This window comes from Piliocolobus tephrosceles, chromosome 13 (assembly GCF_002776525.5).
Source record: "Piliocolobus tephrosceles isolate RC106 chromosome 13, ASM277652v3, whole genome shotgun sequence".
Lineage (NCBI taxonomy): Eukaryota > Metazoa > Chordata > Mammalia > Primates > Cercopithecidae > Piliocolobus > Piliocolobus tephrosceles.
The window spans coordinates 102924672-102949858 of NC_045446.1; the positions used below are offsets into that span (position 1 = coordinate 102924672).

The following is a 25187-nucleotide window of genomic DNA, read 5'->3' on the forward strand; positions in this document are numbered from 1 at the left end:
TTTATAAATTATATATGTGTGTCATTAGATAATACCTCAAGGCATAGTATATACTAAAGGGAAGATTCAAATAGTGAATTAAATTCATATTTCACATCATCCTGAGGATTTCATTTCTTTCTTTCTTTTTTTTTTTTTGCTTTTTCTGATCAGATGTTATTGAATCATTGTTGTTTTTATCTGGTAGGATGAACATAGTGCTCGTACTAGAAATAGTAGAAGTATCCATTCTGCTATTCACTTATGCTTTCATTATTAGTATTATCTTCAATACACTATGTTTTTGTGGGAATCTTTTTTGTAAGCCAGCTGTTCATTTAGGGAAGATTGGTTTAGTTAAAACTAGATAATGTATTGCATAAATCCACTTAACAGAGCTCAACTAAAAGGCTGTGTGTGATAATATGGAGAAGAGAAAAACAGATGAGAGAGGGCCCTCTGGATGGGCTCTGCTGTGATGACCCACTCTGCCCTGAGACTTGCATCCCTGGCATGACATGCCATCCTCCCAATTACAGACCAGGTGGCAGTATCGCTGTCAGTCAGTGCATTTAAAATGTTAGTGAAGCTGGCCAGGTGCGGTGGCTCACACCTGTAATCCCAGCACTTTGGGAGGCCGAGGCGGGCAGATCACAAGGTCAGGAAATCGAGACCATCCTGGCCAACATGGTGAAACCCTGTCTCTACTAATAATACAAAAAAAAAAATTAGCTGGGCGCAGTAGTGTGTGCCTGTAATCCCAGCTACTTAGGAGGCTGAGGCAGGAGAATCACTTGAACCCAGGAGGCGGAAGTTGCAGTGAGCTGAGATTATGCCACTGCACTCCAGCCTGGCGACAGAGGGAGACTCTGTCTCAAAACAAGCAAACAAACAAAAGTTAGTGAAGCTTAAGGAATTTTAGTTTAAAAATAGACAGAAAGTGCTCAAGCACTGCCTTCCCACATCGTAGTGAGCCACCTTGCATACCTCTCGGGGCTGTACTCACCCTGCTTTAGTGATCTCTCCTCTCGTATATCAGTTGTCTCCAATTTTTTTGTCATCCATATTTTGACAGCTCGCTTTTAGGTGTTCATTCCAGTCGTATATAAAAGTGGGAGTTGAAAGAAGGATTAAGGCAAATTACTGGAACACTTGCGACCTCTTTCTAGGTTGACATCGATCCATTTATCAACCCTCTTGAGGTACAGATTTTTAACTAGATGGGAATAAGCTTAATTGTCTTGACAAATGGCCTCTAATTTTTCCATCTGGGCTAGAAGATTATCATAAGACACACAGTCAAACACATTGATTCTAGTGGTAACTGTGACTACTGCTTATTGGGTGCCTCCCCAGTAACAGGCTTAGTACTAGGCTCTTTACGAATGTTATTTCGTTTGTTTCTCATGGGAAGCCTATGAGATGGGAATTTTATTCCTGTGTTGGGAGGAATAAGTTAGGAAACAAACACAGAAGGGTAAATTTGGGGGCAGCTGCAAGTGTCACATGAGCGGGCTTTTTGACATTAGTGTATGTCATTAGGAAATGTACCAGGGCGTGTCCACCACATAAATCCCTAGAGTGAACAACAAGATGGTTTCAAGGGATGCAGAAACATGAGTTTTAAACCACTGTGTTCTCTGAGTATGTAACACTTTACCCCCTTTTGAAAATTGGGATAGCTGCATGTCTGTAATATGCTCGCCTCCCTCCTCTCTGTGCCACACTGCCTAGGGGACAGGTGTGTTTTTGGTTCATATGCATGCTCCTTTAACAACCCAGGTAGAGATTGCCAGGACCTGGACATAGGAACATGTGCAAAGTAGCTGGGTGCCCTCTTACTCTTCCTCACCTACCTTTAACTGCAGTCCCCGTTTGCTGTGTTTATCTTTGCTGGTTGGAGAATCATTTGAGGAAACAGAGCTGTTTTCTCTGTCATCTGCTGCTGTCTTGCCACCTTCCGGAAACAGTGGCTTTCTGTTCTCTGGAAGGTGTGTATAAACCAAGCAATTTAGAGTTAGGATACTAAAGTATCATTTGAAATGATACGTTAGTTATTTTCATTTTTTATTGGAAATTTTCAAACAAATTTCAAAAATTGAAAAAAAAATAGTACAATGGATACCTATTTACCAACCAGATAGATTCAAATTAGTGTTTTCCATATTTGCTCTTTCTGTACTTTTTTTCTGAAAATTTAAAGGGATGCAGACATCATGACACCTAACTCCTGAATAATGACTGTATCTCAGAGTTGTATCTACTAAAAATAAGGATATAATCTCTAAAATAAGGTCATTCACCTACATAACTGCAATGCCATTTTCATACATAAGAAAATTAACACGAATTCTCTAGTATCATGTAATACCCAGTGCAATTATCCCTCCGAAATGTATTATGTATTTTTTTCCCCAAACTAGGATTCAATTAGGTTTCATACATTGCATTTGGCTTTTGTATCTCCAATAGTTTTAGAATTTAGGCTTTTGTTGTGACAGAGGTGAGAATAAAAGATCTGGATGATTTTCAAAAAAATATTTAAATCCCATCTCACATGAAGGATGACTTTTCAGATTAAATAGACTATTGATCTAGATTGTTCCGGTGGTTATTTTACTTGGTAGTAAATGGCGCCGGATATGTTAAAGTTGTAAAATATAGAAATCTCTAAAGTGTGTACATGAACCACATCTTAACAGAGGCAGTCCGTCATCTCTAAATGTACATGGGACTTGAGTACTTTGATGCTGTTGTATGTGTGAAACCATCTCATAAGCAAATAATACATCAAGGGTTTTGGCTCAGCACTGATAATGGATTATAATAGATTGAAATTAAATATGATTTAAGTGACAGGAAAATGCTGCCAGCTAAGTAAATAATTGATTCATCATCCCCCAGTTAAACCTGGCAAGTTAAATTGCAGGGCTGGAATCGAACGCTTGGTAGAAGCTCCTCTCCACATTTTAGTCCTGATAAAAACCTTGGTGAAGAAGAAAAGAAAAACCAGAAACTGTTCAGAGAAAGGGCCTGTCCCTTGCTGTGTGTTATTTGCAGCATCGCATCGTGTATTTTAGTTGTGCTGTGGAAGTAGTGATAAGAAAATGAAGATCCAGGAAAGAGCTGTCACAGAAAATATAAACAAGTAGAGATCCATGGTTGCTTGAAAATCAACAAATTTAGAAGGCAAGTGACAGCATACCTTTTCTTTTTTCGTTTTGTTCTGATTGTGATAAGTGGGATCAATATGACTTAGCCTAGCAAAACTGGTCCCAGCATGTGCGTGTCACTGTGTGGCTGCCACTGGATGGTCAAATGACCTTGGCTCGGTCACTAGCCTGCCAATCTGTAAATTGTCTGGTTTCTAATCTGTAAATAAAAGACTTAGATGGGGGATCTCTGAGGTGCCTTCCAGCTCTTCAGATCTAAGATTCTAACAGCCAGAAATCTCTGTAACATAGTGTTCTCCTGATTTCCTCGTGTAATTATAACTGGTCTTTGTCATGATGACCCTTGGCCATTACAGCCCTCCATGTGTCTCCCGAGTCATCAAAGAAAAATTAAGGTGTGCACTTAGTTTATATGAAGCATATGATTTTGTTCTACGTCTTAAAGATTAGCAGTATTCCCCTAACACTTTATTAACGAGAATGCTATATGAATCAGAATAGTCTCTTCTGTGACCATGTAGAATAAGAGAAATTTTATTGTAATTAGAAAAAGATGTATATATTTTTAAAAATGTAATAACCAGTCAGGTGCGGTGTCTCATGCCTGTAATCCCAGCAATTTTGGAGGCCGAGACGGGCGGATCACGAGGTCAGGAGATCGAGACCATCCTGGCTAACACGGTGAAACCCCGTCTCTACTAAAAAAATACAAAAAAAAATTAGCCGGAGGCGGTGGCGGGCGCCTGTAGTCCCAGCTACTTGGGAGACTGAGGCAGGAGAATGGTGTGAACCCGGGAGGCGGAGCTTGCAGTGAGCCGAGATCACGCCACTGCACTCCAGCCTGGGTGACAGAGCAGACTCTGTCTCAAAAAAAAAAAAAAAATGGAATAACCACTAATACATTAAAGTTACTGCTTAAAAGCCCTTAATTCACAGTAATGCAGCAACCTGAAAGAAAAAGAGCTGACCCTACTCATTACCCAAGATAATGTTATGTTGGATTTTTAATTATAAAGATCGGTTCAGCATTTGTATTTTCTGGGTCAGCAGAATATGTCCTGTATAGCCTTTAACAAACTTTTTAGACTTTTAAAGCTATGATTTCTCCACCGTAAAATGGGAAAAATACAGTACATGTGTCAAAGAGTAGTACAAGGGTGAAAAGAAATCACAAATCGTGTATGTAAAGAGCCTCGGGCATAATAGGTGTTGACAAATGTTAATGATCATAGCCATTGTGGTATCACTGAGTCCTTGGCAATTTCATTCAGGGTGGAGAGTCCTCCAACCAATCTGCATGATCAGGAATCAAGACTCATTATGTTGTGTCAGTCATCTTAATTGGCTTGCAACATTGGATTGACCTTATAGCAATTCACTGTCTAACTCACAACCTGAGAAAGATCGATACCTCCTCTTAGTTTAATGTGGAAAATAAGAATTCGCAATACGCTGATTTCAAGCTACATGAACACTGGAATGTAGATTTGTCTGGAAAAGATTGACACTCATTCATTCACTCTTTCCATTTTACTGACCCCAGAAATGCCAATAGCAGCTGTCTTATCTTCAAATGTAAACATGTAATAATATGAACAAAGAATCCACAAAACAGACCTTTGTTGTAAACTGTGATGATGATTCTTTATATTTGAATCTGAGCTAGATCAAATCACATTTCCCTAAATATAAAAAGCGCAAATGACAAAAACATGATACAATTCAGGAATCATGCTCAACACTGGCATTACAATACTACACTACATTATATGAAATGATTTAGTGTTTGTTTCCGGAACAATTGCAAAAAGGAAAAATCAGAATCTCCCACTCAATCTTTCATCTTAGAAACTTGAAAATACTCTTAACCATATTAATGAAGACAACTCCAACGCTGTGAATAGTGGGCAAGTGAACACTATTATCCTGTCTTATTGGCTCTCTCCTCTTCTTTTTAAACACCTGTCTATCTGTGGTCTTCTTCATTGCTATACAGTTTCAAAAAGGTTAGCTTTTAATATTTTCCGGGTCCATGTAAAGAAGGGTTTCTATTTTCACTTCATGTGTGTGTTAATTGAGGTCAGGATGGCATTATCCTGTGTGATTGGGAGCATGAGCCCCACCCCACCCCCACTTTCCTCCACCCCCTGAGAAGCAGGCCGTGAAGTGGTAAGAGTCTGTGATAATTTAAGCACGTCTAAAAGCAAATAACTGTCTCCGGAAGCAGTTTCTTGAGGCACCAGCATCAGGATTTATTCTTCTGGAAACAAGCATTGTCACAGAAATTAACTCTGGTGATACTCCTTTTTTGGGTCGGAAAATGTCAGAGTCTTTGGTTTTAATCAAAATTGCTCATAATCTGGCTTAACAATGCCGTAAAGGCTTTGGTTTATTCTGCCCCAGGTGAATGAAAATATTTGCTGTGAAAAATAGGTTATTAGTTTTATAGCCCTGCCTACTTCAATGCCTCTATCAAGCGTATGAGAAGAGATATTAAATCTCAGTTTTTAATAAAATTATTGACATCATTGGGGAGCTTTATAACACTTGACATTTGCTTTCAGTGTTGGGGGAAGAAAGAGAAAGTAAATTGATTTGATATTTATTTCCTAGGTTGGAGTACAAGTTACTTTAAACATAAAATATGTGTGTTGCCTTTGAATACAATGAGCAGAATGGGTTGTTGGTTCTGAAAATGAACATAAATTTTAAGATAAAATGAGCAATGCAGTAATGATAATAAGGTAATCTGATTGCTAAATGAACCTATTTTGTTATATTCCTCATTGGATTCCTGTTGCCACTTAGACACTCTTCCAAATTGATATAAAGTATTGTTGGGACCCAGAACACACAGCTCAGGAGTGAAAATGTAGATCACATAATGAAGTTAACTTCTTTTCAATAATGGGCTTTCAGTATTACTTTTTCTATAAGAGTTTAAAACAAAACTTTCAGAAAATATCTTTGAATGTGAACTTGCTTGCAGAGAGTATCTGTCTGTATTCCAATGGAATTTGCTTGTAGTGAATGATCGTGAGATACTGGGACCGGGGCAGCGATGGAGTTGATGGCAGTGGTTGCTAGGCACAGGCCATCTGGAATTGGACAAGGTCCAGCAAAGGCTTTGTGGGATAGAGGGAACCCTAGGGTCCTCTGTTACTACCTTAACAGGTCGGTTTGCCTATCACTAGCTGGTTCAAACCCCAGATCATCAATATGGAAAGGTTCCTAATACAATGGGATAAGTGAGGGGTCTGTATCATTAGGAAAAAAAAACCTGCTTATTAAAGTGTCAACCCTTTAACACCATTTGTCACTGGCCTCTAAAGGGATCTGTTTAGGAATGGGCATGCCTCTTTGAAAACATGAGATCCATTTTCCTGAAGAATGATCTCAATTGATAAGTTTCCTAGTTGTGCCATTATATTGCTACCAAATTCTCTTGAAAATATGCTGGCTTCTGCAGTGATCACTTGCATTTTCAGGAAAAGGCCTACAAAACTTGTATAAAGGCCAGCTGCAATTCGGTTTATTTTATCTGTTCCTACACTATGTGCAACAGACTGAATTCTTCTTTTTCCTTGCCTTGCTAAAGATGATGCCAGCTTATTTACCCCAGCAGTGTTCTTAATGTAGATGTTAAAAGTGCGTGATAGATTTTTAAATGAATTTTTAATTACTTTCTGCTATTCTGAGCTTGCAATCAGCAGCCATCTTGCTTGAGGATAAAACAAAACAAAAACGGCTAGCTCATGGGAGGAGCAAAGGCCTTTGCAGGAGTTGAGGACAGAAGACCATTGTCAGCGACAGCTGCTGGAAGCTTTCCCCAAGCACAGGCTCAACTGCCAGAGGGTTCTGGAGGCTTTGAGTTTTCTACTGATGGTTCCTCTTCTCTAATGAGGTCACCTCTCAGCACAGTAGATGGGACGACTCTGCTAATGGGAGATTCAGAAATGCAGATTGCAATTACAGTCTTTGTTTCCAGCCATCTCCCATAGTCTCTCAACAACCCCAGAAGCTTGTAACAGGGACAGCTCCTCTACAAGTACGTAATAGAGCCAGATAGGACATATCATTTATTGGGCATCACCTCAGTGCCAGACGCTATATGGTGAGAATGACGCTGGCCAGGAATTCACATGATGCCATTCTGTAACATTTAAAGCTATGTCGTTTACAGTTTCATATAGTCAGGCAAGTCTTATCATCCACATTATGCCAATGAAAAACTCATGGTTCAGAGGGTATAAGTTGCCTGTCCATGGCCACTAATCTAGGCTCCGTATTCTTCAAAGTGGGAATAATACAATCATACCTGTGCCAGTTGTTAGAGTTTTATAAAATACTACGTGTGAAAACACTTTAAAAATGAATGAATGCTCTACAAATATCATGTCTTACAACAATTAATCCTAAAATACATATTTTTTTAGTACCATACAAAGAATGGAAGCAGATAAACATCTTCACTCCCCTCCTTTCACTTTCCTTAATGGAAGTCGAGGAGCCTGACCTAGGGACCTAGGGACAACAGAGCCCTGGTCATCTGGACTGGGGCAGTTCGGACGTGCAGGTGTGGCTCCCAGCAACCGCCTCCATCTCTGCTTTCCCATCCCAGGATTATGATGCTCATGTCACCATGATGACAGGCCTCCTCCCTACTCCCAGCTGGCCAGATCAGTCACCTGGGCCAGTTCTGGCGGGGTCATTTTTTGTTTGTTTGCCGAGCTTTTTTTTTTTTTTTCAAGTTAACCAGATCAAATGCCATATCTCATTTGGATTTTTCTGTCCTCTTAATTTCTGTATGTTTTTTGGATCTGATTGTAAATTAGTAATTCTCTTAGTGAGGCAGAATGAAGGGTAGAATACCAAACAGGATTCTGCTTGAATTCCAGCCCCAAGGTGAGGAAGTGGGCATTCATCCAAGTGAAAACTTGCTCAAGTTAGGTACGGATTCAAAGGCTCTGATGCAAAGCTTTAGTACATCTCCTTATCTTAGATTGAATTGATGCATAGCTGTATGAATGTTTTTATCAGGCATCACCACAGGTACTTTCAAACCTGCTCGCTCATTCCCTGCAGCAGTTTTGGGTGGAGGAAATTATTGTCCCTTTTGTTCACCGTGAAGACTCTTCCAAGTCTCAGGAAAGTTGCTTTGCTCCAAGGCAAGGGTCCCTCCACTCCGCTGCGCTGATTCTCTGCAGAGCCATATGAATGGGGCTCTTGACTCTTCCCAGAGGGGTCAGTGGGCTGCAAGATAAAGCAGAAGCCAATGAGTAACTGTCTCACCTCCTCACTCTCCTCCTTGGGCTGAGAGCTCCAGCATCTCAGCTCCTCTCTAAAAGGATCCTGCAGTGACCAAAGTGGAACATCACTTTCTGGTCTTCAAGACCAGACCAACTAGTCGGGGACTTCCAAAGAGAACAAATTGCCTATGCTTCCTTCATACCAAGAACCTGAAAGTCATTTGAAGGTGCCTGGACTACTTTGAATGGGAGCCAGTACCTCTGCTGGACCCTGGGTGGGGCCTGCCAGTAGGCGGCCTTCCTCCAAGACAAGAGTGCACATTCCCACAGCAAAGGCTGGCTAGGGCTGTGCCTTTTTGATGTGATGGGCATGTGACATCCTGCTGATGAGAATAATGACAAGAGTAAACATATGTTGAGGGGTTCATCAGAGCACCACATGCATAGTGATATTAAGGAAGAGATTGGATTAAAAAGAAACCACTGGGAAACCATTATAATGATCCAAATAAGGAAAGATAACATCTGGCTGAGGACGGGGCAGAGGAAGTGGGAGAATAGATAAATGGAAGAAATAAGATGAAGGAAGGATCAGAAGGGCTGGTGGCTGAGTTGAGGAGGTAGGTGTAAAACTTGCAAGATTTAGAACTGGGTGCCAGTGATCCAAGTCCTCAAGATCTCCACAATTTCTATTTCCCTGTCTGTCTCTAAATAAAAGTATTTTTCTTTAATTACAAATAACTAGGAAAAACTTATTTTTTTACCTTCACTTTTTAGTGTTTCATTTAATTATACTGTTACCATATTGCTTTCTGCTACTTTTCATTGCAGATGGATTAGCCAAACTTTGTTTCCTAGCCAGAGAACAAACTGAATTACTATTTATAATTCAGTTTCTATGGAAAATGAATTATAAATTTCAAACAGCCTCACAAATAGAATTTTGGAATGTGGAGTTGTGGACTTCTTTTATTGAATTTTATTTGAAAAAGAGATATTCTCGTAGTAGATGTGGGATTGACTCTCAGAAGAAAGGTAAAATTGGGCAGCATATATGTGGGGGTCATTTGCATAAAAGTGAGAATTTAAGAGGATGAAAATGATCAAAAAGTGGGCAGTGGGGAAAATCAAGTCAGCAGTGTACTCCATTTGCCCAGCTAGTTTAGAACTGAAAGGAAAATGAATACAAGGTCTGCTTTATTTTAAATTTTAAAAAAAATGAACATTTCTATGGTAAAAATCAATTGCAAAAAATAAAGGTAAATCACTCTTTTAGGAAAGACTAATTTCGGTGAATTTATCTTTGAGTTGTAAAGAATATTAATTAATAAGCAATGTAAATGTTCTTTTTGAAAAAAATGGATTGAGCCATACATTCTAGTTTAAAATGATTTATAATTAATTTGTTTGGCGAGGCAAACACATGGTTTGTGGCAAAGGGCTGGTGGTGGCCCTGTCTATATGGAAACTGCATGAGTCCCTCAGATTCATATGCATGCCTGTCTGAGCTGTGACACCAGCCTGCTCATTTGGGATTTCCTGTTGAGAGTATAATTTTTCATCCAAGTTGCTATATTTAATTCAACTCAACAAGTCTTTATTAAGCATCTTTCATTCATATGCCAGCACCAATGTAGGCACTGGGAGGAGTCAACAGCATAGGACCCTTTCCCTGCCATTAAGAAATTTGTAACTCATTTGGGGAGGCAAGACAAACCGACATCAGCCAGTTAGAGTTCAAAAAAGATGGAGTTATCTTCTTTCTGTTCGCAAACTGTTGGACAGTTTGTATTGCAGGGACATGGAAAGAAAGAGAGAACAAGAGAGAGAGAGAGCACGTGCTCTGGAAACTGAAGCAGTATCAGGAGACCCTGTGAAGGAAGAGGGATGTGGGAAGAGTTTGAGTGGATTCAGGATAGAATATCATCAGACTAGGAAGAAGGGGAAAGATGGGCTGGGCGAGGAGGAAGGGGTGATCAAAGCCTCATCCTGATTGTCCACATCAAGAATTATGGGAGAGGAAGCCCAGATAGTTGAGGTGTGTTCAGTTAAAGTGTGAAGACCTTGAATGCCTGGCTAATGGATGTGACCTTGATCTAATAAGTAGTAGGAGCAGGATATGGCCAGTGAGACAAACCAGTATTGAGCACAAAACTGTACAAAGCCAGGTAATGGTGCTGATGCTTCTCAGTGGGAACTCATGAGCCATGTTGACATTCTGAGATGACAAGCCTAAGAATAATGAATCTGTTAGTCCTCTGGCTTTTAAAGACCTGAATCCTAAATGGACAAGGGGTAAGGCCCTAACTTGAAAAATGCTAGCTGCAACCAAATGGACAGAAGTATAGAGTCTGGATAGAAAATCTCTCGTGAAACAGAAGCTGTGGGACTCTTGTCAATTTTCAAAAACCACAACCCAGTCAGGCAGCACATATCAGAGCTCCAGAGAGAAAATATGGCCAAATTGAATTGACCATCTTTGTGATCCTGAAAGCATTGCCTGTAAGTGAAAATATACTCACTCCTGGGGAGGCTGAAAATGACTAGTCAATTGGATATGGTCAGGAGACATTCCCCTACTTGAGAAACTCAATGAATTTTTCACTATTAAGGCAGGTTTGCCATTGTGGAGAAAAAGCCACAGAACTTCCTGATTGGTGCACACATTCTGAGAGCCCAGCATTCCACTCACTAGTGCATGAAGTTGAAATGATAGGAAAAAAGGAATCTGCAGCTGTCTCTTTTTTCCTGCCCTTCCGCTTCTGTCATCAGCTTTCATGGAAAGCTTTTCATGCAGGGGCAAGTTTTGCTAGCAGAGCCAGGCCCATACCAGCAGCTCTTGGCCTTCAGTTTCCTGAGCTTTGTTACTCATCGATTATAGTGGTCGGTCCTTATCCCCCGTGTAGCAAGTTCTAAATCTCATCTGCTCACCAATCCACTGGGCTGAGCAGCTGACTTGGGAAAGATGGAAAATGGATGTAGGAATCAACCACAGAGCAGAAAGATCCCCAGCAGAGCTGCAGGCTTGGAGGTGGGAGGGGAAGGGAATGGAGGAGGCACATTGGGCATTTGGTCATCTCTAAGTACATAAAGCATGCCTGTGACACACCCTAGAATGGGTCATTTAAGTGTGCATTTGCAGTAAGTTCCAGAAAAATATAAGAAATGGTTGAAAGCATCCAAAAATTTAAGAATCCTTTTTAATGAGTTTTAGGAGGGCATCTCTCATGGGAGCCTGGGGTGCTGCAAAGTTGCTATTGGAACTTCAGCATCACAGCTCTGGCCTTCCTTCTTTGATGTACCCCATGTGTAGAGTGTTACAGGCCCTGCCTTTGCAAACAAAACCCAGGTGTAAAGGCTGCAGAAGTCTTGCTGTGGATGGGCTGTGTTTCCACCATACCGCATCTGTGCATTTCTGCTTTGGGCATTATGGTTTCCATTTCTTTTAACAAGTGGAAACTACAACTGCCACAATCCCCTTGGCAACTTCTCTTTTCCAAGCCAACATATGAAACAAATCAGTGTAATGTGCTCGAAAAATATCCATGTGATGTTTTAAACATGCATATTTCCAACCTGTTCTCCTTCAGAACACTTTGCCTTGGCAGGCAAGCACTACCTTTACATGCTTTTGCTCTTTATGTACTAGGCCCATCCTTAGCCAGGTTGATTTTGCTTTTATTCATGTTCTTTATGAAATTGGCTCAGATATAGGAACATGAAGCATTTGTAACTGTTACTTATTCATTTAATCAACAAAACTATATTGAACATTCATTGCTGTCCATTGTTCTAGATGCTGAACATAAAAAGATGAAAAATTTGGTCCTTCCTTCAAGCATCTTGAAAGGAAACAAGCAAGTACACAAATATTTGGCACATAACGTGGCATATCCTTTATAGAAATCGTAATGTACAGTAGAAGTTCCAAAGAGGAGTGTTAAGGATCAGGGAAGACTTCATTGAGGAGAGTAGAGTTTGCAGCATGTGTAGGAGTTTGTAAGGAGGACTATAATGTGACTGGAGCAGAGATTGGAAACATAGGCAGAATGAAATTCTAGAGGTCTGTGCATGCTGGTATTAAGAGCATTTACTCAGTTATCTCATTGGCTGGGATAGCGAGCCATTGCAAAGTGTGAAGAAAGGCAGTGACCTCATCCTCATCTTTGTGCTTTATAAAGATGACTCTGGTATAAGAGGAGAATGAATTGTAGAGGGTCAAGCTAGACAGATTCAATTGCTGGTAGTTCAGGTGAGGTTTATATGAGCCTAAACTGCAGCAATGTCTGTGATTTTTTTTTTTTTTTTTTTTTTTGAGACAGAATCTCTCTCTGTCACCTAGGCTGGAGTACGGTGGTGCAGTCTTGGCTCACTGCAACCTCTGCCTCCCGGGTTCAAGTGATTCTCCTGCCTCGGCCTCCCGACTAGCTGGGACTACAGGCACCCACCACCACACCCAACTAATTTTAGTATTTTTAGTAGAAATGAGTTTTCACCATGTTGGCCAGGCTGGTCTCGAACTCCTAACCTCCTGATCCACCCGCCTCGGCCTCCCAAAGTGTTGGGATTACAGGCATGAGCCACCGTGGCCACCCGCAATGTCTGTGACTTAAAGGAAAGGATAGATAGAGGAGATGTTTAGAGAGAATTGACAGAAAGTTATTACTGGGATTTGGTGGGGGTTTGGGGGGCAGTCAGAGAGAGAGAGTGTGTGTGTGTGTGTATGTGTGTATGTGGCAAATGTGATGGATAAGATGTTTGTCATGATTCTGGCTTGGATATGTGGATAGATGGTGACACTTTTAAGATTATGAGTGAAATAACTGGTTTGAGTGGGAAAATACTGAGTTTTGTTAGAGATAAACTTTCAGGTAGAAACTTAAAGTGAACAGTTATATGTCTGCATCTGGTGCTAAGAAGAAAGGCCTGGGTTAGATATGTAAATCTGAGAGTGTGTCTTGTGTGTGCAGGTGGCAGTAAGGGTAATAGAAGGAAAAGCATCACAGAAAGTGGAAAGCTCACAGGTTTGATCATTGTTTCTGGATTTGAATCCTGGCTTTGTAACTGTGCTTCCTGTGTGACACACTGAGAAAGCTGTGTAACCACATTGAGCCCTACCTTCTCATTTATTACATGGGGATGGAAGGATTGACCTTAAGGCATTATTTGGTTATTTATTCAGTTATTAATTGAACAAATATTTATTGAGCTTCTACTATGTGCTTGGATGTGGGAATGCATATCTGAACAAAACAGAGATAGTCCATGTTCTGAGTTGGCTTTCAGCCTTGACAATTACTGTAAGGGAAAATAGCAAGAAGAATTGCATAAGAGAATAAATGTAGGACACCCGCCACAATTGCAGTGCACAGAATAGGCCCTCAGACAGTTCCAGCCAAAGTTCTAACTTTAATGGAATGATGCACATAGACTCCACTTTCTGGTGGGTTGAGGAGCAAATGAGAGATGAGAAATTGGCAATAGCAAACAATGATTACTTGTTCAAAAGTTTGGCAATTAAGAGAAATAAGAATTTTGAGGACTATATGGAGAAAACTGGTGGTTGGGGACAGATGGGGGGGTTTCAAGATGTGAGTCTTGAACATGTTGACATGCTGAGGGACAGGAGCTAGTGGAGAGGATGAAGTTAGAAGAAAGAAGCAGAGAGGTCGTTCGGGAAATCAGCAGATGCAAAGAAAAGCCCCTTTTTCTGAAATAGCAAAAGAAGCATGTGAAGGGGATTAAATGAGATAATGCATTACAAAATACAATGAATGTCATTTGGGGTACTTAAAAATTGTGTTGACTTTGGCTGTAAGCATAGATACGCACATATCCATATTCACATCCGTGTACTAGTGTCTCTAACTACACACACCCGCCACACACAAACACACAGAGTTAAACGTTTTAGTTGAGACTGAAGGAGGAAAGCTGAAGTTCATACCTGGTCACCTCACTTTCTTGATAAAGGAGGAAGGCGTCTGCTGAGAAATGGGACAGAATTGTAAGGTCACGAGGATAGGAGTGATGGCTTAAACTGGCCTCTAAAAGAATGAGAGAAAGAAGAAGGAGCACTTAAAGGAGGACTCCTGAATGACACTGGGGGTCTGCTGGAGATTGGAGATCATGTGTTATAGACATTTAGGGCTGGGGATTTCCTGCAGCAAGCCCCATTTCCCTCAGAACCTTTGGGGTTGGCTGGGAAGCTGTGGTGTAACAAAAAGCAGGTGAGAGAGAGAGCAAAGGATGCTACCAGGACAGGAAGTGAAGTGGTGGACTACAGGGTTTGAGTGCATAGAACGAAAAGATGCAGCCAAGGAGATCCCAGAGAGGATGACACTAGATGGCTCCATAACATCCAGGAGCAAGTGCATGGGCAGTGAGGACGGAGAGAAAGTGGAAGAATTGAAAATGGTCATTAGAGAGCTATATATTGGAATTTCAATTTTTAAAAATGGAATAGCTTGGCCAGGTGTGGTGGCTCGTGCCTGTAATCCCAGCACTTTGGGAGGCCGAGGTGGGTGGATCGCTTGAGGTCATGAGTTCAAGACCAGTCTGGCCAACATAGTGAAACCCCATCTCTACTAAAAATACAAAAGTTAGCTGGGCATGGTGGCGGGTACCTGTAATCCCAGCTACTCAGGAGGCTGAGACAGGAGAATCACTTGAACCCAGGAGGTGGAGGTTGCAGTGAGCTGAGATCATGCCACTGCACTCCAGCCTGGGTGACAGAGTAAGGCTCCATCTAAAACACACACACACACACACACACACACACACACACACACACACACACAAAACAGTCTTAGAATTCCTCCCAGGTAAGGAGTTGCTAAGATAGAATACAAGTGATAGCCATAGGAAATTGAGGAGCTTTGAGGCTGCTCCTGCACCCGCCACCCACGCTAATGAACTGAATCTTCTTCTTTCTGCAAGGTCCCAGTGGTCTTTAGTTGCCCATTTATATGTCCTTTTCTTCATTCTCAAAATTTTTCACTTCTCTTAGAGTCCGTTTCTGTTGACCACCTCTTTCTTCACGCCCTCTGCTCCTTAGGTGTCTGGCACATGTATGTACTCTTGGTTCTCCTCTCCTTCCCATTCCTCCACTCTCCTCCTCTCAGCCCTCAGCTTGCTCATGGAGACATTCTCTGAAGACTCCTCTGTCTCCACATTTACGATCAGAGTCACACTGTGACAAAGGTGTGCACAAAAGATTGGTGGAGGGAAAGAGGAGGCAAGCAGACCAGTAACAACACTGGTTCTGGAGTCTCAGCAAATGACACACAAGCCTAAAATTGGAAAGTGACTCTGGGAAAGGGAAGAAAGACAGATGTGGAACATATTTTAGAGTTGATAGTGAAAGTCAGCAGGACTTGACAACTGGGAGAACACGTATGTGGGGAAATGAAAACAAAAGGACAAAAGATGACTAAAATGTTGAGACTTACTAAAAGGAAGACATTAACAGAAGGAGAGAACATGAGAGGACAGAGGCTTGGGAGTGAGGATCAAGGGAGATGTTGGGTTCTGTGTGGGGCATGTTGAGTTTCAGGTAGTAGCCGCCCATTCAGATAAGATGTACAAAACATAGATGGAAATTAAAATGGGACCCAAAGACAGCGAGGTGAGTACTAGAAATACATATTGGGGGTTAATGACCCTAAGTTAGTTGTGTGAATGACACACTAGAGCAGAGGAAGGTAATGCCAATTGAGAACTAGTAGGAAGAGATGATAGGAGGGCCAAGTAGAGAACCTCAGAGGCAGCTATATTAAAGGGGTGGCATGAGAAAGGCTCTCAGAAATACAGATTTGTTGTGACATGGGCAAGAAGCAAGTAGACAGTGAAAAGAAAAGAGAAAGCAATAATCTTGAGTTCTAGGGAAGACTTTGTAGAAAGACGAGAATTTTTGTGGCTCAGGGGAAGGAGAAAATAAGGAAGAGAAAGAATATAAGCAGAGAGCTACTTGTTGGATTCAGCTGTAATCAAGGAAGACCACAGCCTTGTACCCTTATTCCTCTGAGGTGGTAGAGAAGGAGGAATATATGGGCAAAGAGGGAAATGTTGAGATGGAGAAACATGGCAGGCTGGTGGTCTTCAACATTCTTGGTAAAGGAGAAGGTAGGCATCTCCACATGGAAGGCTTGGAGTAGATGCTTTAGGGAACGGAAAAGGCACTGGTTAGACCTGTAGGTGATGGCCTGGGAAGAAATTGGGTGATTGGACGTCCTGGGTTGCACAGGATAGTCATGGTTTACACATGTCGTTCCAACATAATTATTTTAATTGTACCTCTTGTCACTCAGTTTGGAATATATATTGCAGGGTCACCCCAGAGAGAAGCAATGAAGACTTACAGACAAAAGATGTTTCCCTAAGGAAAAAAAAAAAAAAAGTCAGACACTCTGGCATGTTCTGCTTAAAAAGCTGAGGCACACAGCATGTCATTTGCACTGTTGGGTCCAACAGAGAAAAGAATGACTCAAAAGCCTAGAGAGAGCACCTAGGGCATTTGAAATTTAGTTCATTGGAACTTCCCTGCTGAGCAGATGCCCACACTCAAGTTGAAAATGTTCAAAGTTTATTTCCACATCAAACAAACCAAACAAACAACAACTTTTTCTTTGTATTGGTTCTGTTTGGAGCAATTGTCAATGCATTCTTCTGTCCTCTTTTTTTCCTACTTTCTCGGTACATAGTACACATACTAGTCAGACAGTGGCATTAGGTTATTTGGAAGTCGTATCTTTTTGAAAATCACCATCTAGATCATTAGCTCTAAGTATTTTTGGTCCAGGCTTCTCTATACTCCTAAACATTACTGAGGACCCCGAAGATCTTTTATTCGTGTTGGCTCTCTGGATCGATGATTATAATTATGGAAAAACTGAAAAACTTGAATATTTATTTATTAGCAGTAATACATATGTTATCACAAATAATATATTTTATGAAAAACCAATAAATTTTTCAAAACAAAAAGTATCAAGAGGCACTTTTTTGTTTTTGCAAATTATTTTAATATCTTCCTTAATAAAAGACAACTGATTCTTGTATCTACTTCTGCATTCAATCTACTGAATATCCTTCAATAGAAATGTATGAAGAAAATCCAGCCTCACACAGATATGTAGGGAGGAATATTTTAATAGACTTCAAAGATAATTGTGGGTATTCTTTAATACTACACCAAAATTTGACAAGCAGAAGTTTATTAAAAGTTGATTGCAATGTGGAATCTGAAATCATCTATTGGTCATTTAGAAAATATTGGTTCACTGAATGATGCAGTGTTGACAATAACAATATATATAATATTTAAAAATTGTATACATTGGTATCACCACAATTTCATCAGACAAGTCTTTAAGTATTGGAAAATTGTTAAGCTCACGTTGGTAGATACAGAGTTTCCAAAAAGCAATTTTTCGCTTGAAAGCTTGAATTTTATTGTTAGCCACAAATCTGGATAATTTTATTGTTAGACCCAAGTCTGGATAACTTTGTTTCTCTGTCAGTAGTTGTTTCATGAAAAAAATGTGAATCCATCAAAAACGTGGCCAGTTGAGCTCACTACTCAGTTGCATGAACTGCAACTGAGACTATTGTACTTCAGTGCACAGCAGAAGTGCTCTATTCTCCCTTCTCCTTTGGTCACACAGAATTTTAAGAAGATGTGTATGTTCTCATGACACGCTCCCACCTTTCTCTTCTTCTCTCCCCTTGTCCCTCTGTCTTCGTTGCTCCTGTAATAAGGCAATCCATGTGCATTGTACATTATCCTGGTTGCTTTTTAAAACTATCTCCTTAAGTTGTGGTTTTGCAAGCCAAATTAGAGAGTTCACCCAGGGGCACAGCTTAGATATCATCCTTCTCATTAATTAATATGTTTTACCGAGATGTATAGTAGACATGCTGTACATAGTTGTCCAGAGAACACTGGATGAATGAAGTGGATGAGAGTCTCTCTATTTATTGGGTTAAGTAGGGTTGTTGAGGGCATATTTTTTCTCAATTGAATTATTAAGACAAACAACATCACCCAAAACAGCAGACAGCTTAATAAATGTGTTTATCTAAAACACCAAGTTTTGTGTTTCAGATATGTTTCTTTAATAATAAATAACAACACACTATTTCTAACAATAGTTATCTCTAGAGACCGGTGCTACCAAGTAAACGTAAAACTCAGCATCTCCTTTGATGCAAGATAGGGGTTTTTAGATACAATGTAGACCTTTATTGAGTAGAGTGATTTATTTAATCTTTCTAAATTACATACTGATGCCTGTGAGAATTCCACAAGATTAATCGTCCAATATCATCGATAGCTTGTTGCAGCTTATTTGTAAAAGGTAACAAGAGAATTTTTAAAAACTTACATTCATCTATCTTCTCAAATTTGATAGTCAGAAATAGTGTAGTTTATAATTAGGAGTTATACTCTGTGTATATATATTTTGAATTGTATATATTTAAATTGTATATATTTCTTAAATGAGATGTTTATGTATTCTAATAATTCACTTTTTTTGTGTGTAAGCACCTGTTGGAAATAAAATAATACTAGATAATTAGGCAGTATCCAGAACTGCGGAAATGTTCACAGTGGCAAGTAAGTCTCCATTTTCAGTTCACCGTCTCCCTCAGAACTGCCGCTCTGAGAAGCCACTGCATATCTGGGTGAAACTTACTAGATATTGTGAAAAAAATAAAGTCTGTGGTGTAGCCTTTACAGTTGAGAATGAAACTATCCTTTCAGACTTTTTCTGCATACATAAACATGTATTAGAAAGAGAATTATTTCTAGTAAATGCATTTTAAAAGTGAAAATGTAGTTGTAACTTTTAGCAATGTGATTTGTAAAATATCATTACTCAGTGTTCATTACTGTATGTAGCTCCATCCTTCCCACTGTGCCCGAAACTAGGTTTCACGTGTGCCTGCTAATACCTTGTAGACAGAACCATGAGTGCCCCATGCCTGGAGAGACTGTGGCCAGCAAGGAGGCTGGTTTGCAGCTGATGTTATTCCTATCAGCGCCTGAGGTCACACATGGGGCAGGCCCTGCTGAGCTTCCTAAGGCAGCTTTTGAACACCAAGCTTAGGAACGCAGCCTTGGACAATCTCTCACCACATTGGAGTTGACAGCATGAATGCAATCATGGAGCTAAATGGTGTTTCAGAGAATGAGATTGTACCTACTCTTTAGTTCTGCTTCGCTCCAGGTTACCAGCTGCCCCAGTTTCCATGGGACTGTTCCAATAGCAAGACATGAAGTCCGAGGGCCCCTTTTATGTTGCCCAATTTTCCTGGCACTGGTACAAAATCCCAAATCATGCACAGTGGGAGTGAACTTGGAACTGCAGAGTTTTGCAGGGATTATGAAAGAATCAGACACAACCCATGTTACTGATCTGCAATGAAGAGAAACTCCAGAGCATTTCTTCCCCTGAACTGATTTTACTTTTTGTCAACAGCAGCCAATACAAAGCCTCAAACCCACTTGGCATTCAGCACTTTTGTGTTGGAAGCTGCCTGTGTTATTGTGCCAGTGGTCGCCCTAGGTGTTCATCATGAGCACTTAAAATGATTGCTTTTGCAGTTGCAGATAGCTGTACCAGTTCCAAACAAAGAGGGTCACTGAGGGCTCTGCTTATACAGTGCCGTTTCTGGAAGGAATTCACCACAGACTGTACAATGAAGCCCAAGCTCATGGACTCTGCTGGCCCAGGGAATTTTTACAAGGTTAAGTCAGCCATAAATTCTATCTGGGCCTTGTCTGTTCCCTGATAGTTCCTCTAGGGCTTTTTTGAGAGTTTAAATTAAACTGTATCTTCTTGTCCATTGAGATGCACAACTCCCGCTCCCTATGGATGTGTTTGTGCAAGCTGCGTCACAAGAATATGTGGGAAGTTGGACTCTGTCTTCACTGCCATCTCACAGAGAAGAGAGTTGAGGGACAGTACTGAATTACACATGATCATGATCTACATAGACCATCCATTTTAGAAAAAAAAAAGAAAATCTCTGCCACCTAGAAGAGAGCAGGGAATCAAAATAGCCCCCTAAGAGATGATTACTTTCCTCTTATAAAATGAAAATTATAAACTACAGGGAGTTTCTTTGTAGATTAAAAAAATCTTATTTCAGTATGTTTTACTTCTTGCTTCAGAACGTTTCATTTCTGCTCCTTACATCTATGTAGTATTTTAAAATTGGCGCATGTCATACCTTGGACTTGGAATTATTTTCTTTTCTTTTCTTTTTTTTCTTGTTATTGCCAAACCCTGTACCACTGAAAGAGTTCCAGGTGTTCATTAAGAGGTTGCTGGAGTGTATTCTCCCTGTCAAATGTGCAATTACTGAGTTATCAAAAATACGTGGGCTCCCTTACCCTGATTCTGTTCTCACCTTTGGACATTTTATTCCTGAGACTGATCAATCTTGTGATCAGGTTAAATCTCTTATAAAAAAATATTTAGTGCTTTTATCATAGATAAACACACATAAAATCCCCCTGCCTGCTGAGTGTGGTCAGTATGGCATGCTAGTAAAGAAAGTCACCGTGTTTCCTGTTAAGCATGAGGATGTAGTAAAATAAACTTGTTGATTTGGCTTCCCGCCCACCCTCTTTGCCCATCATTCGGCAGAACCTGGAGTGTGTAGGTTTCCACTGACTTGCAGCAGAACTGAGGGAGAAGAGAAGGTGGAGAAGCACTGCGGTTGAGCTCCATAGCGTAGGCTGGGCTTCTGCAGAGCCTTCTATGCCAGGGAGCAGCTGGTCATTTCTGTCCATCCCCTGAACTGATTTTTTTCCCCTGAAACCTTGGCTTGGATCACTTCCTGCAAACAACGTGAAATCTTGCATGTGTGCCAGGTGAACTGCTGTTTGAGATATTTTCAGAATTCAAGGGTGTTATGCTAGGAAGTCAGGATCATTTAAGTAAAACAAACAAACAAGCAGTTATGGGGTTTTATTTCTGTATAATCTGTAATTTTGAGTTGTAGTTCCTCGGGGGGAGGAGCAGCCTGAGATGGTTATGGTGTGTTACGAGGTAATTGCTACAGGAGCAAGGCCAGGGGCCTACTGTAATTTAGCCTTTGCAAACAGAACTAAAAATATCAAAACATGATATTGTAGCAACCCCTTTGTCTTTTTGGTTTCCAGTCATTAGAAGCATATTCTTTGTCTTGTCATTTATTTGTTTAAAAAAAAAATGAAAAAAAAAAAAAAAGCCCATCTCAGGCACGAGGTACCTGCCACAGTGTGGGAGCAGGGTTCTGTGCATAATGAAGCAGTCCTTGCTGGCTGCTAACATAGAAGCCAGGAGACCAAGGTGCCTGCTGTTATCTTAGAGGTTGTTTTTGTAGTGCTTGCTTCTGGCCTAATAACTACTACTGGAGATGAAAATGGGATAATACATTTTTCTTTTCCAAATTACATGGAAAGCCAGCCCATGATGTCACTCTCCTAGAACAAATAACAGTAAAAAAGAAAATTGTTTTCATGGCTTTTTGAGATAAATATGAATTGCTGTGGAAGGATAGCAGTGATGTAATGGAAAAAGAAAGAAATGAATGTGGGACTGTCTAAATGTTTGTCTCCACCAGGAATGTTACTGGATTCTGCCCTGTTTGTTCTTCCTTTGTTGTTACGGTCACGGGGCACGGTCTCAGCGGGCAGACCACAAGACACAGGCAGTGGAGATGCGATCTCATTAATGATTCAACACGCCACCCTAGTGGCCACCCGAGCACATATTCCACATGGAAATTCAAAATGGATGTTCAATTCATTGCTTTGGCTCTCTGGGAAAGAGGCTTTCAGCTTGGGTTGCATGGGAAAATCACCTGGACTGTTAACAATTACTAATGCCCTCCCCATCCTCGCACACTCAAATTTCCCTAGTCAGAGGTAGGGCACAGATTTAAATATTTTTCAACCTCCCAGTGCAGCCAGGGTGAAGAACCACTGTCTTAGAGGAAAGCAGGCAGCCTCATCTGGCAACCTCAAACTCTGCTGACCTTCTTCTGCTCAAGAGTAGATGTCTTCTTGCCCTCCAGAAGAAAGGCAGAGAAGACCTTTGGGAATTGGAGTCAGGGTTGTAATTTTCTTAGTCTGTGGCATATCTTTTTCTGTCTACAAAATAAATACCACAAAAGTGCTGAAAAATTCTGGAAAAAAAAAAAAAAAAAAAAAAAAACCACCCATGCCGCTGTTTTGCATCAATATTGGCTCAGCAGTCAGGTCAGCCAGGCAGATTTAATGCCTTTGTTATAATGAGAACCTTTTTCTTCACCCAGGGGAACAGGATGTCACAGTTTTGACCTTTGTGGGTTTCGCTATTGAACTGGTCCTCAAAGCCAGAGAGTTCAGAGCTAGGTCTGAGGTTCTGAGGTTCTTCTCCTGGGAATTGTCAAGAGTGTTTTGGAAAGTAATTTGTCAGGGACGAGGCATCTTTCTGGTGAATGGTGATACTCTGAAAGGAGAGATGTGTCCAGCCTTGCCTCAGAGAGGCCAGTAGGCAGTGCCCTTTGCTGTCCGCCAAGAGGGAAAACCATATGTTGATCAGCGTTCTGCTTGTTGGATAAGAAGTGAACATCTAGAATGGAGTTAAGGAAAAGTTTTGCTCAGACTTGGCTAAGATCGAAGGAAGAAAGTGTCAGGGTTCAATTGCCCTAAAGTCGTAAGTGTCCAGGCACTATGCCAAGTGCTGTGGGTGCCAGGCTATGCAAATGAGAGCTGGCCTCAACACCCTAGAGTATGCAGTCACGGGGAGAAGACAGTGAGTGAGCAAGTGTTGGGGAGGAATTTCACAAGGGAGGTGCTGGGTGCCATGAGAAGAGACAACTGTAGGACCCTACCCACTGGCATGTTCCCAAATGGCCATTGAATGGGATTGCCGAGCACCCCATTATCTTGCAAGGTTGGATGAAGCATCCTCCCTCCCCATGTGTAGATGTTATTGCAGGTAGACCAGATGGCTCTGGGTACATGCTCTGCAGTCTGCACTTAGCCCTGCACTCTGAACTAAGGGTAGAGAAGAGGACTCCATGATAAGAAACACAAACTGACTTGTTTTCTCCTGCAATACCCATACTCACTTTCAATACTTCACTTCTGACATGAGATGTTGGGGCAGGGGCATTCCCACACACCAAGCAATTCTCCAGTGAACACCAACAAGGTATCCTAGAATTTAATTCATTTCTGACACTGTCTTCCTGGAGTTAGAGTGAGATCCCACATGCTCAGGGCTCAGTCCCACTAGACTGCCCTCACATCACATTTCAGTCGCAAGTACCAGGTTGTAACCTTTGCTTCTGACCCTCCAGCCATTAATCAGGGTTCCCACAACTCCCTCTTTGGGTTCCATGATTGCTAGGGTGGCTCACAGAACTCAGGGAAACACGTATTTACATTTATTGGTTTAAGATAAAGGATAAAGATATGACAGAGGATAAAGATGAACAGCTAGATGAAAAGGTATCAAGGGCGAGGAGTGTGGAAAGAGGTTCAGAGCTTCTCTGGGTGCACCATCCTCCCAGAACCTTTGCCTGGTCAGCAGCCCAGAAACCCTCTGAATCCTGTACTTAAGGGATTTTTATGGAGGCTTCATCACTTAGGCAGGATCCATTATTAACTCAATCTCCAAGCTCTCTGCCCTTCTCAAAGGCTGTGGATCGGGACTGAATGCTCCAACCTTCTAATCATGATTTGGTCTTCCTGGTGACCAGCTCCAGCCAGGAGCCCACCGAAAGTCAACTAATTTGAACAAAAGACTCTCCTATATCATCCAGGAAATTCCAAGAGAGTAAGAGCTGTATGTTGGCATAAGGGGTCAAAGACCAAATATACGTTTCTCATTGTGTCACAATATCACAGGGACCCACTGTCTGCTCATGGGCAGCAAGTGCCCAGCATGACAGTGGAAACGTGTCTGTGGGAAGAACAGAAGCTAGACAAACGTGGCTGTGAAATAGCCTGCAGCATTGTGGAACCCACCTCTCCATCACTCAGGACCCTCCACAAGGTGGAAAGTGACTTAGAAAGAAAAGGAAATTGAAGTAAAACCACCTCTGTCCACCTAGGTGGATTTGGAAAAGGCCAATCGCTTTCTGACACAACTGTTCAAAAAGATAATTTCTAAGGCCTTTTTAGAGCTAAGATCTGGAATCTCAAGTGTGGTCTCTGGGCTCCGAGTAGACTCACTCAGTCTGTTTTGACTCAGCCTCAGGCCTTCTGCTTGTCTTACAAGCAGAGAATGGGAAGTATTGAGAATCTCCACTTCTCAGGTTGCAGTGAGCCAAGATCACGCCACTGCACTCCAGCCTGGGCGACAGAGCGAGACTCTGTCTCAACAACAACAAAAAAAAAAAGAAAGAAAAAGAAAAAGAATCTCCACTTCTCAGACTAAGTCAGGGCCTGTAGTTCATTTTAAAAGTAGGTTCGAGATTTGCAGTTTAAACCTTTGAGACATCTGGTTATACCTGGGATCTGTATAGCCTTTGCCTCCCCCCACCCTCGAAGGGACCATTATGAGAGTAGAATGTTTTCCTGCACCCTTAAGAGCCTGTTATCCAGGACTGAGTGAAGAAACCTATGGTTTCTCTAGTTGGGGAACGCTCTGGCTGTCTGGACTCCTCTGTGGTAGCTCAGACCCAGTGTAGAGAAGACCACCATTGGCTTTCCTGGCTTCTCGCCTGTTCGCCTGTTTCTCTCTTGCTCGTAAGTAGCAAAATTGATTGATTTCTTTTTTTTTTTTTTTTTTTTTTTTTT

General features: G+C 41.2%; 1 protein-coding gene across 3 annotated transcripts in view; it reads left to right on the forward strand.

Annotated features, from left to right (window-relative positions):
- The window catches only part of NCAM1 (neural cell adhesion molecule 1), a 313585-nt gene that overhangs the window by 181665 nt on the left and 106733 nt on the right, over positions 1-25187 (forward strand). The gene's annotated exons all lie outside the window — the stretch shown is intronic.